The sequence below is a fragment of the Chelonoidis abingdonii genome, chromosome 3, assembly GCF_003597395.2.
Source record: "Chelonoidis abingdonii isolate Lonesome George chromosome 3, CheloAbing_2.0, whole genome shotgun sequence".
Classification (NCBI taxonomy): Eukaryota; Metazoa; Chordata; order Testudines; family Testudinidae; genus Chelonoidis; species Chelonoidis abingdonii.
Window position 1 is genome coordinate 171,020,244 of NC_133771.1, and position 16,354 is coordinate 171,036,597.

The 16,354-nt window shown below is 41.8% G+C and overlaps 1 protein-coding gene across 4 annotated transcripts in view; it reads right to left on the reverse strand.

Moving 5' to 3' along the window:
* The window catches only part of ESRRG (estrogen related receptor gamma), a 501,342-nt gene that overhangs the window by 441,304 nt on the left and 43,684 nt on the right, over positions 1-16,354 (reverse strand). The window lies entirely within an intron of this gene.

Sequence of the window (16,354 nt, forward strand, 5' to 3'; positions counted from 1 at the left end):
AAAATGATATCACCTAAAAGCATGGTGGAAAACAGTTGTCAAGCACAGTTGTTGTAAAGGTGCAATAAAAATATTTTAGGCTTCTACAGTGTCCTCTCGTCCAGGACCTCAAAGTGCTTTAGAAACACTAATTAAGCCTCACAGCACTGCTGGGAGCTGAGAATTATCACTCCCCATTTTATATATATGGATCTAGAGGTACAGAAAGGCTAAGTAACTTTTGACCATCCTCACCTTGGTTTTACTGTGTTAAACATGAACACATAGGCTCAGCACAGGATCTGGGCCACTTATAGGGCACAGCACAGGAGGTGGGAGGAAAGGAAAGTTGCTTTATGGCACCTTTGCCCCTTCCAGATTAAATGCTCCTTCTAGGGCTAATGTGGCTCCCAGGATAGGTGCTTCCTCAGAGCTAACAATGGGCTGCACAGCAGCTAGGAATAACTACTGTGGAGAGCAGCCAATAGGACTGCTTATGCCGCCATTGCCCACCCCATAGTAGGGGTATTTTCTGAGAGTTCCTTCTGCCCCCTTTAGCAGCATAAAAGGCCCTTGGGAAGACATAACCTGCCCTCTTTTTTTTTTTTTTTGAAAATTCAACAGCAACATTATTAAATCTAAATACAGAAGCTAGCATCCATGTGTAATGGGTATAAGGGCAAGAATGACGAGCCAAAGGAGTTCTAATGCCAATGTAAGTGATTCTATAAATGTTAATGTATTGTGTTCTTGATTATTGTATACTGTTCTCAGTATGCAAAATAAAATTTTTGTTCTTTAGAAAGATAAAATAGTTGTCAGTGAGCCAAGTGTGAAATTCACCCTAGCGCAGAAATTCCACATAAGGAGATACATGCCACTGAAGCCCCACTCAAGATCTTAGGGTATCATTGCTTTGCATGCTCAACTACAGGTATTCATTTCTAATCTTCAGCTTCTTGTAGTAGGGTCTCTTACAACTGTTTCCAAATCCGTTACTGAAATACTATATCCAAGGAAGGAATATATGTTTACATTATGGATAAATAGAGAAAAACATAAAAATCCATCCTCTCCAGTGCAGAATAGAGCTGCTAAAATTAGTCATTAGACTTCCTCCTTTAAATCTAGCCATTGACCAACCCTCCTTTTGATCTCAAAGCAGTAAAAAGCTCCTTTAAAAAAAAAAAAAATTGATGTCAGTTCAGCGTGTAGAATCCCAATCAAAACGTCACTGTAAGAGTGTTTTTTTTTTTTAAGCAGCAACTTTTGCTCCAGTGTCAAGCAACTGTACAAGCACAGAGAACTGAAATGCCCTTTCACCCCCTGCTAGAGGTGACAAGTGAGTCCTTCTAAAATTGCAGACACACGCTCCCAGTGCAGGTGTTTGTAAACAAGTTTGGAAATATTTCTAATTATAAGCCATCAGAACTAAAATTAGAAGTCCGATCTGTTAGCTTTAAAAAAAGAACTTCCAAAAGGGTTCATCAAGTGAGAGCAGACAGTGGGGTTTAATTTAGTGGCAAGAGTAGCAGTCCTGTGACACAGAGTGATGTGCTGCTCTGCCTCAGACTTTCCACTCTAGAATGACTTATCTTTTTATTTGCTTGTGAAGAAAGTTACAATTTCAGTCCACTCTCATGTTATGACGCTGTACACTTTGACATGTGATATTAATAAGACATCCATTATTCACAGCCTCATTTCTCCCATATATTCTATTAAAAATGGTAAAAATATCCTCCCATAAGTTCTGAATTTCTCTTTGCCTCCAGCATCAAGTTGAGTTTTGATTCTGAACAGCCAATGTTTCTTGGCAATCCTAAAAAACAAATAGAACTATTTATGAAGTATTCATTAGTGAATCTGACTATCAATTGAGAGACACAGATGACCTGAGGGATCCTCATATTTGTGGATACGGAGCTCTAAATTAATCCCACACAACAGATTCGCGGTAAGATTTTTGGTAAATTGTGGACAAGAGGGATTCTGTCTGGGTATAATTCATCTATGGTGTGGAATGCTCACAAAAGGCCTGCTAAGCCACTGTATCCTACCTTGGATCTGGCCCTGCATAACTCACACAGGGATGGAACCAGGGAGGGGTCATGGAATTCAAAATTGATGTGGCCTTGGTGGCCCCAACACAATGAATAAGTGGCATAGGGGGCCTGTGACCAGAACTCCAGCCCATAGTCTGGAAATGCAGCTGCAAGAGGCTTTGCATCTTAGGGTACGTCTACATGGGGATAAAAGCCACATCAGCTGACTTGGCATGTGGGGCTACAAATAGCTGTTCGGGCTCAGGCTAGAGACCAAGCTCTGGGTCACTGAATGTCTATATAGCAATATTTTGGCCAGGAACCCAAGCCGCATGAGCCCGAGTCAGCTGAGCAGGGCCTGCTGTGGGTTTTTTATTCCCACGGAGCCACATCCAAAGATACATATCAGATGGAGGCTGATTCTGTAGTCCTTGCACAGCTGTGGCTGAGCCCAGCGTGTGTCACGAGAAAGCTGGCCAGGTGAAAAGCTGGATTTTATCTCTAATTGAGCATTCTCATCCAAATCAAGGGGATAGTTATTTTTAGTAAAAAAGGTACATGTTGGCCCTTTCCATTTTCACACGGTTTCTTTAAAGAAGTTAAATATCAATAACTTTTAAAGCATTATAATCACTTCCTCCAAATGAGTCTATGCCAGTAATTCCTTACTAACCCTGTGATTACCTGCATGAATAAGAGATGGAGGATTGGGCCCTATGACTTCAATGCAGGGGTTAGAGTAACAGGGAGCAGAGTGAGAGCACAGCTCACCCACCTCTGATCAAAGCAGAGGGAAGTTGCCCCTCTTCTCCCTGGCTTGGGAAAACAGCACTTCCCCACAGCTCCTCCTCCTTGGCTGGTGCATTGAGAGCTTCCCCTTCCGTTTCAGTATAGTCTGTATCAAAGACCACTTCACTGGAAGTGAATGAGGACAGCGGGTTCGAACCCTAGGTCAGGGGGATAGGCTTGCTGCTGGAAAGGAACAGCAAAATGGCACCTCTAAAGATTCATTCAGTTATGAAGTTATTAAGCCATTAAGCGAGATTTCTAAAAAAGGGTTTTTTTAAATCAGCTATAGTGTCTGAGTGTGTGTATATCATGTATGATAATGTAATATATATTCTTTGTTAGTAATCCCATTGTCATTTAATTCAAAATCAGTATGAAAACTGCTAATCTCTACCAGCACACCTGCTTTCTGAAATAGCGATGGAGTTTCAGCATGTTCCCTTACTGAGTTCAGCTGGAAAAATATTATTTTAAATGAGCATGTGTTGGAGATGTGTTTGCAAATTTAAAAAACACCAAGGTTTTCTTTGTGTATATAAATATTTTAATTAAAAACATATTATGTATTTAGGAGATTTGGCATCAAAGACTAGATCAGCAAGGGCAATTAACCCATTAGAGGGTTGTTGTTGTTTTTTTAATGTCTTAGATATAAGAAAAATCTACACATAGAATATTCTGACTCATTTAAATTAAATATCTGAATACTAAAGAAATCTTGGCTTGAGACCGATTTCAAATATATTCTGCGAGCATGAAAGCAGCACAAAATGCATATATCTGACTGCCACAAATAGCTGAAAAAGACCATAGAAGAAAGCCTACTGGGTTACAAAAGTAAAGTGTAAGCCACTAACTGCTAATTAGAAGCATCAAAAGCAAACTTTGCTGCAGTAAGAGCTGTCCCTTAAGTAGATGTTTCTGTAACCATTTAAAGGCACAGGGTTTCTCCAGTTGCTGAGAATGGAGCTTGGATGGTTTCATCATAAAGGCCATGTGAAAGGAGACTGTGGCACTTGGCCATGTTACCCAGCTGTTTTCTAAATATGATGACAGGTGCCATATTTTCCATTTGATCGTGGAACGTAATACGTCTTCAAACAAATTTTCCCCAACTAGACTGGTGCAGTTACATTTCAGAGATTCAGCTAAAAGAATGTTCACCCACCCTCCAGAGAAATATTACACAGTGTTTCTTTTGACAAATATTTATCTTAATTTTTAAGAGTCAGATTTGGGGGGCAGGTATTTAAACTATTACAGGGGGAAAATTAGAATTGGTGATAGATCGTTTTTTAAATCCTAAGGTAAAAGGATTTGAGCATTCACAAATAAGAAAGATCACAGACTTGCAACATCTTGGGGGAATGGGGAGAAGAGGGAAGGTCCTCTTCCTCTCAGCCCCATACCTCTTGAGGGATTGAAAGCAGGATGTTTTATCCTGGGGACTTCCCCTTTTCTTTATTAATTAAATGGCCAGAGTAGGCTCTTATATCATGACTTAAAGGATGCCCAGCCTGTCAAAAGGCCTATGGGCTAGGGCAGGAAAAGTTACTCTGAAAGAGTTGGGTGGCTGTGCCACAATTCATAGCACTAAGAAGCCAAGAAACAGAAAGTCTCAGCTAAGGACACAACAGAGACACAGAGAAAATGCCTTGTGGAAGAAGGATGGCAAACGCAAAAGGATCCAAATCTAGCCCAGTTCAATGCAATCCCTTAGCAGCAGCAAGGACTGGATGATGGGAGGTTAAGAGCCTACAAACTTAATTTGAAGATGCAGAAAAATACTAGGTGAAGGATTAAGGAGCAGTCTTCTGCCCTCCTCCAGTAAAGGAATGATAAAACTAGCTTTAGATGAGGTACTACAAGTCCAAGTTTCAGGCTGTTGATCAATTGCAGGGACAGCAATATGGCTGTTACAGGATCAATGACATTCATAATAAGGTTTGGAGAAGACTAGACCAGCTGACCCAATACTTCGGAAAGATGAGAAGGGACCAGTCAGCAAATGATGGAAGGGAGCTAGAGTGGGACAGGAAGTAATGGAGTTCATGCTCTTCCTCAGACCTATACGCATGAGAAGTAATAGCAAATGAGGATGAGGAACTGACTAAAGAGATTAAAGGTGGTTAAACAGAGTAATTTTCTAAAACAAAACCAAACCACCAGAAATATACAACAGATATGGGGAAATTATATTTAACATTTAAACACCTTAAATGTTAATTAATCCTCAAAATGTCCTTGTGAGATAGGTAGGTAAACAGTATCTCCATTCTACAAAATAGGGAAACAAACCCCAAAAGAGCAAAAACCACAGCAGGAGACAGTGTCAAAGACAGAATGAATAACTCAGTAGTCATCAAGCTCAGGCCACAAAGTGTTCCAAAGACATGTATATGCAACATGTAAGAGATCAACATCAAGAACAATCCAACCAGGGAAGTAGACAACATATTCCTTTTCAACAATATGAATGAGGGTTATTTTGAGAATACCAGGAGATAACAGTGAGCGAAATCAAACAGCATGGTGGATGCTACCTTATCTTATGAGAGCAGATACCTCTATTGTGGAGGAGCACATGGTCTACAGCACAAGATACTCCTGGGGGAATTCTGTGCCACTGCACACGTGCAGAATTCATGTTCCCCCTGAATTTTTTTCTCTGCAGAAAATAGATTCTGCCAGAGAGGTGCTGCAGTTACACCTTTCGCTCATCAGGGGTTGCTGTGTCACCAAAAGAGAGGGCGGTCAGCTCAATGGCCAGAGCAGCCAGCCGTGGACAGGGAGGGTGCAGTGGCTGCATTCCTCACAACAACCTGCTCCTGGGGCCAGGTGGGGAGGCACAGGATATGGGGAAGATATACAGAGCGAGGCACACAGGGCTGCTGTGGGGGGGAGGGGGGGCACATCAACTGAGGTTCAGAACAACTAGTTGGGTAACAACACTGAGCCAAGGGTGAATGGGAGTAGAGGTACAGGGCCACATGGGAATGGGGGGGGAGGGCAGCTGAGTAGGGGTGAAGGACCACATAGGGACAGGGCAGATGTGCCTGATAGAATGGGGGAGGTTAGGGGTCAGCGAGGGTCTGTATGGGGGAGGTTACTTAACTCGCTCAGAATCCCTCCCCACCTCCCAAAAAAGCCCTGCTCTATACTTCTCCCACCTATACCCAACAATCCTCCAGGTTCACTCCCAGGCTCCTTCCTAGCAATTACTTCCCTCTCCCTCAGCTCCTCTGTTACCCCTGACTCCCCAAGCCTTTGCACTGTTTCTGAGGCATGTGGAAAATACATTTCTGTATTGTAGTTAAAATGAATTATTGCTCAGAGTTCTGTATTAATATGCCCAGTAAGGAATCCATTTATCAAAAAAAATTCCGGAATCTTTTTTGTTGTTTATTATTACAGACATACTTGCTGTCAAGTATTCTGAAATAAATTTCCAAAATAATTGAAACCAGTGTGATTATATTCTGTTATTTTGACAAATAAAATATGCAAAATTTTAAAATATTGTGCACAGAATTTTAAATTTTTTGGTGCAGAATTTCCGCAGGAGTAACAAGAAGGTGGGAAGATATTATGTAGCTACTGAGGGGACTCCTATATTGTACTAATGGCACTTCTATCAACACAGAAGGTAGGATGCAGGCATGATGTGACGGAATTAAAAAATAAAACTTGATGGGGAAAAAGCATGATCTTTCTGAAAATGAGACTGGCAGGTAACGTAGATGTAAACAGACAAACCCAATGCTCATGCTTCTTCAGTAACTGCAGTTATTCTAACAGAGGAAATAAATGATTCTTTTAGAGGGAAAAATCCCATGTCATTAATGTTGTAGGCATAGAATAGGGTTCTGGGAAACCTGATGCACTAGAGAAAGAACAAGGAGCACAGTTTCAGGCCACGTCTACACTACGGGATAATATCGAATTAGCTAAAATCGGTTTTATAAAACTGATATTATAAATTCGATTTCATGCGGCCACACTAGGCACAGTAATTCGGCGTTGTGCGTCCATGGTCCGAGGCTAACGTCGATTTCTGAAGCGTTGCATTGTGGGTAGCTCTTCCGTAGCTATCCCATAGTTCCCGCAGTCTCCCCCGCCCCTTGGAATTCTGGGTTGAATCATTATTGTCGCGGGTGGTTCTGGGTAAATGTCGTCAGTCATTCCTTCCTCCGGGAAAACATCAGCTGACAATCCTTTCGCGCCGTTTTTCCCTGGATTGCCCTGGCAGACGCCATAGCACGGCAACCATGGAGCCCGTTCAGTTTTTTTTTTTTCCGGCACCGTATGTGTACTGGATGCCGCGGACAGAGAGGCGATACTCCAGCGCTACACAGCAGCATTCACTTGCTTTTGCATGATAGCAGAGATGGTTACCAGTCGTTCTGTACCGTCTACTGCCGGAGTAAACTGGCAATGAAATGACAGTTATCTCTCCCCCTCTGTACTGTCCGCTGCTATCATGAGTGCCCCTGGCTGAAATCGGCCGGGGGCGCAACGCAAAAGCAAAATTGGGATTGACTCACTTGGGACTGAGTCAATCCCTCCCTTATGGTTTCTAAAAATAGAGTCAGTCCTGCCTAGAATAAGGGGCAAGTGTATTAGAGGACCAGTGTATCAGAGCACAGCTGCTCCGTGTCAGTATTCACAGGGGGTGCCCCTGCAACAACCCCACCCGTTGCTTCCCTCCTCCCCCAACCTTCCTGGGATACCGTGGCAGTGTCCTGCCCATTTGTGTCATGAAGTAATAAAGAATGCAGGAATAAGAAACACTGAGTGTTTAGTGACATAAAATGAGGGGGAGGCAGCCTCCCGGCGCGATGATAGTCCAGGCAGGACATTAAGCGGTGTGGGGGAGAGGAGCCCAGCATGCTGCTGCTATGACAGTCCAGGCAGTACAGAATCTTTTCTTTACACAGGAAAGGGAGGGGGCTGAAGCCCCCAGTTGCTATGATGAAGCTGGTTATTAGCTGTTCTGTCCTATCTACTGGGAGTAACCAGCAATGTTGGCCTCGATGTCAACATGTTAGATATTCATGAGGACGGTTACTAGTCCTATTGCACCGTCTACCACCGGGGAGGGGGAGAGGGAGAGGAGCGGATACTGCTCTTCACTGCTGCAGCATCGCGTCTACCAGCAGCATTCAGTACACATAGGGTGACATTGAAAGTAGTCAAGAAATGATTTCTTTCCCTTTTCTTTCACGTGTGGGGGTGGGGGGGAAGAAACTGAGGAGCTATTCCCTGAACCACGCCAGACACTGTGTTTGAACCTACAGACATTGGGAGCTCAGCCAAGAATGCAAATACTTTTCAGAGACTGCTGTGGACTGTGGGATAGCTGGAGTCCTCAGTACCCCCTCCATCCATGAGCGTCCATTTGAGTCTCTGGCTTCCCGTTACGCTTGTCACGCAGCGCTGTGTATCCTGGAGATTTTTTTTCAAATGCTTTGGCATTTCGTGTTCTGTAACGGAGCTCTGATACAACAGATTTGTCTCCCCATACAGCGATCAGATCTAGTATCTCCCGTACGGTCCATGCTGGAGCTCTTTTTGGATTTGAGACTGCATCGCCACCCGTGCTGATCAGAGCTCCACGCTGGGCAAACAGGAAATGTAATTCAAAAGTTCGCGGGGCTTTTCCTGTTTACCTGCCCGCTGCATCCGAGTTCAGATTGCTGTCCAGAGCGGTCAGTGGTGCACTGTGGGATACCGCCCGGAGGCCAATAACGTCGATTTCCGTCCACACTAACCGTAATTCGATATGTTAATATCGAATTTAGCGCTACTCCTCTCGTCGGGGTGGAGTACAGAAATCGATTTAAAGAGCCCTTTATATCGATATAAAGAGCGTTGTAGTGTGGACAGGTACAGCGTTAAATCGATTTAATGCTCTTTAAATCGATTTAAACGCATAGTGTAGACCAGGCCTCAGTTGCTCTGTTGGACTATGATACCTGTGAAGTCTTGTGCATAGTTAGCCCAACTTAGGGTTGCCAGGTGATATGAATGAGAAAATACAGTGTATGCAGCTCAACCATGTATTCTTGCTTATGCACGATAAAGAGGAGGTAAAAGATCTAGAAGATACATGTAGGAGACTGGCACAAAAGAATCCCAAAAGCAGTGAAGATAATCACCAATACACAGCAGCTTTGATCTGAGCTATCATTACCTGGGGAAAAGAGACCAGGGATTTTCTATACGCTTCTAGGATTTTTTTTTCTTTCCTTCATTGTATGTCTATCTAGAGGCAGTGTTGCCTAGTGAATAGAGCAGTGAACTGAGAATCAGGAGATCCAGATTCTGTTCCTGGATCTGCCACTAGCCTAGAGCGTCACTTTGGGAAAATTATTCCCTGCTCTGTGCCTTAGTTTCACTATATGTAAAATGGGAATAAAGATACAGACCTCCTTTGTAAAGTGCTTAGCAATCTACAGATGATAAGTATAAGAGCTAGATTGTTATTATATAGTTGTACCAATCCCATTACCCTAATATCCTGGAAAAATCCTGCGAGTTATTCAAGTATCTGGAGAAGATCAAGAATTCTGATGTTACTTTTAAGGCTAATGTGTGGCTAAGGTACAGCATGCAATTTAGGTGGAGGATGGCATGGACTGGGACAGGGTAGAGAAAGACAGCATTGTAGAAAATGCTTTCATCAGCAAACAGAGAACAGACTCCTAGCCCCAAATAATGCAGCAGGTGCTCCAGAAGGCTGTTTACTAACAGTTTGATTGTGAGTGGTACAGAAACTGCAAATTTAGGCATGAATGCTCCAGGCCATTAGCAGGTGCTTCAAGCAGTCATCCAAATCAAAGCAAGACAGTGGAAAAAGCCAAGAGTTGATTAAAGGGGCCTGCAAAGAGCATAAATTCCAGTGAGGGCAGATAAAATGTTTTCCTGGTTGTTGAAATAGGCTGACAAATTAAAAAAAAAAATTAAAAACACCACACACATTTGCTGTGTAAAGGTTCTGTGGAGGGTTTAAACCATCTTACTCTGGCCCCAAGACAAAATGTTGGCAAGGAAGCTGAGATCAGCAGTTATATGTCCTCAGGTGGTTAGAGGCAAGATAGAAAAGAACTGGCATGTAGGGAGAATAGTGGGTCTGTTTGATAATGCTCCACTTGAGCATATGAGGGTTTCCCCTGTGGGTATTGTCCCGAAGAAAGCTTCGGGCAAGTTTACGCTGATTCATCACTTGTCACATCCAGAAGGTGAGTCAGTTAATGATTACTTCAACTCTCTTTTGAGTTTGGTTTCATATGCATCTTTCCAATCAAGCAACTGCATGCTCTTGCAGTCAAACAACCCGATCAGGACAAGGGCCTATATGGAATCTGTTTTTCACTTGCTGCTGGAACACTTGTAGGGTTTTAGTTGTCAGGATTGCATTGACAAACTGAGTTTACAAACTACATTTTTTTTGGATAAAAACAGACTCCTGGACTGTAATATTTTGAAGCACCTTCTATAGCCACTTCTTTTATCAGAGTATACAACTCTGGGTCTTGAATTTGGATTAGTTTCTGGAGGGCCCATCACATCAGAAAGTGAAGTACAAGACACTGGTGAAGTAGCTAATGAATTTGGAGTAGAAGAATAAAAACAGATGGTCCAAGTCCAGCACAGACACTAAGGACTTGAGTTCTTTCTTGGAAAATGAATTCTAACCTCCCCATGGATAAACTCAGTGGACTGAATTCAACCTGCCAGAACACCACTGACTTCACTTGTGTTACACTAGGGGTGAGCTTGGACCAGTGAGTTCAAGCAGTTGCTGGTGCAGGCTGTAATAGCCAATAAATTTTCCTTTAAAGCATGTGGTCATTTCAACTTCATTGGTAACATCCTGCAGATTGAGATTTTTGTCAGCTGCTGGGGGCTAGCTGGCTTGACAGCAGGAGAGAAACAATGCCTTTCATCAGAGTAACACAAGTCAATGTACAGGAAGATATTTCCATCTGCTCTGTGCTTCTGGAGATGTGATACCATGCTATATTTTGGTAGATGTTTCTGACAAAATGTGCATGAAACCTGCTGGTTCTGTAAGTCCCTTCATATCCCATATATAAGGGAGATCCTCCTGGAAGTCACACAAGCCCCAACCATATTTTTCATAAGCTACTGTTACTTTCCAATGTAGGGCATTGTAGGAGCTGATAAAAAGCTATCAGTGAACTTATGTGAGGCTACTTCAGGAGGAAGAACCACTGCTGTTTATTTCAGGCATTCATAGCATGCAGAGACCTGGCTACTGTTTTAAAAAGAGCGTATCTGAAGCACATTATGTTCGTTAAACTATTGTCTATAAAGGCAAATTCGGCCACCCACTGTAATCACCTGAGGAATCTGTTGTATCTGAGAACTTATGGCCACTAGACTTAACCAATTAGGAGGGTGTCCCATCCTGTTTCTGTACTGGCCATGTGTCCCCGCACATTCCCACAGCTAAGTCCCAGGGACTTTCATGGTCTGTGGGCAGCAAATTGGGTGAGCCAAAAGGAAAGGTTCCACCTGGCTGAGCCAGCAGGAGGTATATTAAGCTTGTCTCAGCTGGAGGTCATTCTGCATATTTTGAAGGGTGCTCTTTCAGTAGCTGTTCAAGCAATCCATGGTCAGAAACTAAGGACGTGATTTTCAGAGGTGCAGAACACCAACCACCTTTGAAACCTGTCCCTAAGTATTAAAGGTTTTATATTCTGAAGAGTTTACATCTGCATATTTCTTTCAGGGCCAAACAGGTTCTTAGTGTTGCTAAGACAATTGCTTAGTCTGTCATTTCCACTGCTCTTGATTGAGATGGTCTGCTGCTGAGCTCGCAGCAAAGATGAACTTGTCTAATTCCAGATTTCTTTTAGCTGCTTTGTGGCCAAGGGGCTTTGCTATGGAAATTGGTGGCTGCCATCATCTGTTAGGCATGTAGTTAGGAGGCATTAACATATTTCCTTCAAGAAGGAAAAAAAGGTGAATGAAAATACATGGTCAATCCCAATGGAATACATACTCTTGTGCTTAGTGTCACTTTACAAGCAAGGCCTGGACTATTCCTCAGCAGCTGTGAGATTGTTAGCAGTAAGATTCTTTACAAAGCTTGGTGGCATATGGAATATATTGCTTGCCTCTTACTACAGAAGAAAAAAAAATTGCTCGAGAATTGAGCTAGCAAAAAGAAGCAGATGCCTGATAAAGAAAGAATCCATCATGCATCAAGTGTTTATGGACTTTTTGGAAACTCTGGACAAGGGTATTTTCAAGACCAATTTCTTTTCAGATTAGTCAAATAGCATTTTGGAGGAGCTACTTGACCACTGATGTGGACTGACCACTGATATGGACTGCCTCCTTCAAAAATGAATAGCTGAAATCATACAAGTGCAGGATAATATAACATTCAAAGACTCAGTAGCCTACACAGTCACTATTCCTAAGCAATTCTAAAAAGGAGAATGGCCTTCTGCAAGTCAGAACCAGAACAATATCCAGTCCTTATATTTAATGTTTTAGGAAAGGATCTTTTTTTCCCCCAAACATGTTCTGACCAGCAGATTTTGGCACAATACTGGTTCCTCAAGTGCACAGCTGGACTTGCCAAAGAGAGGATTAAGCAAGAACAGGTGGCATGCCGGTGAATTTATTCAATGTTAAACCACAAATGGAGGCACAGAATAGGAACAAGGTCAGGCAGTTATTTCCATGTTTATGTTCTCTCTACAGCAGATACCCAACAGGCAAAGAAGCAGAAATAGATTTGTGGGCATTTGTTTGAGTCCTGGGTGCAACAGAAAAGTAGTTTTCAAAATTATGGTGCACAGCTGGAGTCAGAAAACCAAGCTACAGGAAAAGGGGGAGTGATGGGGGAGCAATTATTATACACACTGCTTTCTAAGTCTATCTTCCAACATGATGGCTGACATTTAAGGAAGGAATGAGAAGAAAACTAGGACTACTAGGAAGGTATTTGAAAAAACTGCATTGACCAAAATCATATTGTAGGAAGCAAGGAAATAGGTGAGGTGCATAAGGTTCATACAGAAGAGAAATCTATGCAGAAAGGGATTATGTTGTGAGCTTTCCAGGGAGCTGGTAATTTCTTACAATACACTGCACATATTATTCCTTCCAGATAGTGATCAGCTCTCAGAGATCTTAGCTTGTATTTATAGAACTCCCTGGAGATTATGCTTTTCAATGCCATGTGGGGTGACACAGTAAGGAATTGTTGGTCAGATCTGTGGTGGATGGATATTGGTGCTATCCATTAGTTTTCTGTCACCTCCATGAAGCTCTGTCTGTTTGCGACTGAAGTAGCCTTGATCTGGAAAAGGGACTGGGATGGATCTTTTCCAGTACACAGGAGTAGTCCCAGACAAATGAATACTAAGGGGGGGAAGAGTGTTTGTTCCTGTCACATCTGCATAGCGACACTGGAAGGGACTGGAGTTATTTCAGAGGTATCTGAAGGTATCCATAACAATGACTTGTTCATGTTAATGATGATCTATTACAATATGCTTGTTATTTATGTAGCTTTATTATGTCCTTTAACTTTCAGTAGCACAGGCATGAGCAAGAAAAAGGAGGTCAAAGGAAAATGTCAGTGCTAAAGCACAAAGGGCTTTCCTAGTAGTCTCTTTTCATACAAAGCACAAACCATAAAATAAAATAAAAAAATAAAACCAATAAAGCCCATTGTCTAATAAAGCAGACTTAATAATACTTAACTCTTTTATAATGCTTTTCATCCAGAGATCTCAAAGCTCTTTACAAAAGATCAGTGGCAGAGCCACAACTCAGTCCTTTGTCCCATCCACTGGACCACACCTTTAGATGTACGGACATCTTCTATTAACTGGCAAAGGGAGAGGCACATGTGCACCAAAGGACAATATTTGCCCTCATAAATTTACCACTGACTGCTTGCTTTTATTAACTTGTTCCAAATGTCTTGTGCTTAAATTAACAGATCACAATGTACTTATTTTGTTCCATGTAACATTGCATGTACAGGCAATACAGTACATAGGACATGATCTTCCTTTCAGTTACACAAGTGTGAGAGGATAATCAGCCCTATAAATTTGATTTACCTTCCTCTTCCCAAAGACTTTTCAGATGTCTTATATACAGAAGAAATAAATAGAATTTCCCTTATCATCACACAAAATAAAAATTCCTGCAATATCACAGAGGAGGCAAACTGAAAACCATAAAGGTTTTATTAAAAATAGGGAAAGGTCAGTACTTTTCCCCCCAAAGAAACAGTCAAAGCTTGTAGGAATTATTACAATACAATAGTTTCTTTATGAAATTCAATCTGACCAAAAAAAAGACAACCCACAACAAATAACTTGGATAAACTGCAAGTTTCACTTTCATTTTAGCAGAAGCTTTTCTTAAGAACTGGTAGGCACTAACTTTAGTACAGAACATATAAGTAAAACATGTCTTATCAACTGCATCTTCGGATCAGAAGATTACTGACTTGATCATTGGCCAAGTTCTGGTCTCAGGTACACCTGTGGAAAACTGGAGTAATTCCACTAACAGCAATGGAGTTACTCCAGATTTACACCACCGTAACTGAGATCAGAATTTGGCCTGTGTCTCTGGATTTTAAGTCTTTGTTGAATAACAAAATTCAGTATTAAGTATACATGGGCAACTGACACAACAGAGATAACCAATATATAATCTCTTTGTACATACAAAAAAAAGAGTACATGTCCAACCTCTGTTTCTGTGCTTGTAACCAAGGCACTGTTGTACAGGGGCAAAAAAATCATTTAGATTTTACCTGTGGCTCTCTCTGGTTAGAAGTATTGGCAACTGAATTAATTCAAGTGAATTCACTGAATTAAAGGAATACTTGTAGTCAGGGCTGGCTCCAGGGGTTTTGCCGCCCCAAGCAGCCAAAAAAAGAAAAAAAAGCCGTGATCGCAATCTGCGGCAATTCAGCGGGAGGTCCTTCGCTCCGAGCAGGAGTGAGGGATCCTCCGCCAAATTGCCGCTGAATACCTGAAAGTGCTGCCCTACTCCAGAGTGGCTGCCCCAAGCACATGCTTGATAAGCTGGTGCCTGGAGCCAGCCCTGCTTCTAGTGCCTCTTAGTTAATGCTTTTCACTTTTCCATAACGAATAATCTAGCACTGGAATTAAGAGCCTTCCTAAAATGGATTCCCCTTGTGTATGAATTCATTTCATTTGTTTTATTACTCCATTTTTATTTATATAGAACATTTGGGCTTTTTTTAGCATGTTATCATGAACTTCTCTCTTTCCCCATCTACCTGCCAACTTCAGAGGATCAGTATTAAAATAACCATAATTAAAAACAGTACCTTCCCGTGTAAGACCTTACAGAAGAGGAAAGGATAAAACATTGAGAGGTTCCCCATCATCTCTACCTGTTAGAGCCCACAGCTTCCCAACAGCCTTACAACAGGCCACATCTTGGTGACAGAGAACAGGTCACTTCATTCAATTTTGCTGGGATGAGTGGTGTTTGTAATGCTCCCTTTTTACATTTCAGATCACACCGTTTGCAGAAAAGTCCACAACATTCAGTTGCTCAGAAGCAGACTATAGCATTATATAATGATCAGAGGCATTCTTTCATGGAGAAACAAACTGGCTCCAAAACACATTCAGTGAAGAAATAGAGGGGGGGGGCAGGGAGCGAGAGAGAGACAGCTTTTACTTAGGTGCTCAATTATCAATGGATTCAAAAAAAAAAGTGAATTCTTATCAGTCTCAGTTAAGAATCATTTCAATCCATCCTATCCGGCTGCACATTGCCTTCCTTAAAATATTTTCTGCCATTACCAAGAAAGGAATAAGTTTCCATTCATCAAATGGATTAAGGGGAAGGGGGGAAAGTCCTTGAAAGGAGTAATGCAGGGAAGCAGAAGGAAGGATTCAGTAAACTGCCAACCAAACAGAAGCACTCTGCTATCTCCCACTGTGAAGTAATAGTATCTGGGCTATAGATATGTTTGTCAAACATATCTATAGCACAGATAATTAAGTTAGTGCAGCAAACTATCTACATGCTTTGAAGTGTTCCTGCAGTTGGTATACTAACCTTTCTTTCACCTGGTAGGTTAAGCTCACCATCTCCTCACACATCTTTGCAGGCTTGTGACCTATACTCCATCCTCATTATCACATCATTTATGGTAGCTAACCATGTTGGAACTGATATTCAAGGCTTTGTTATAAATAAAAGTGATTAAAGGGGGAGCCTAAATAAGAGCCTTATATCAGTGAGAAATACTTTGTATGTCTATAACACCTTTCGCCCAAGATGCTCAAAGCACTTTACAAACATTAAACTGCACAATACTCCTACAAGATAGATATTTAATATTATTATCATCCCTACTGATAGATCTATTTTATGATTAGTGTCCAAGAGTCTTGACTCCCTGTCCACTGATCATTAGAACTAAAACACATTCTCTCTTTGTTAGTCAAAGAAAATACTTTTAATAGTTAATAAAATCACCACAGATATCT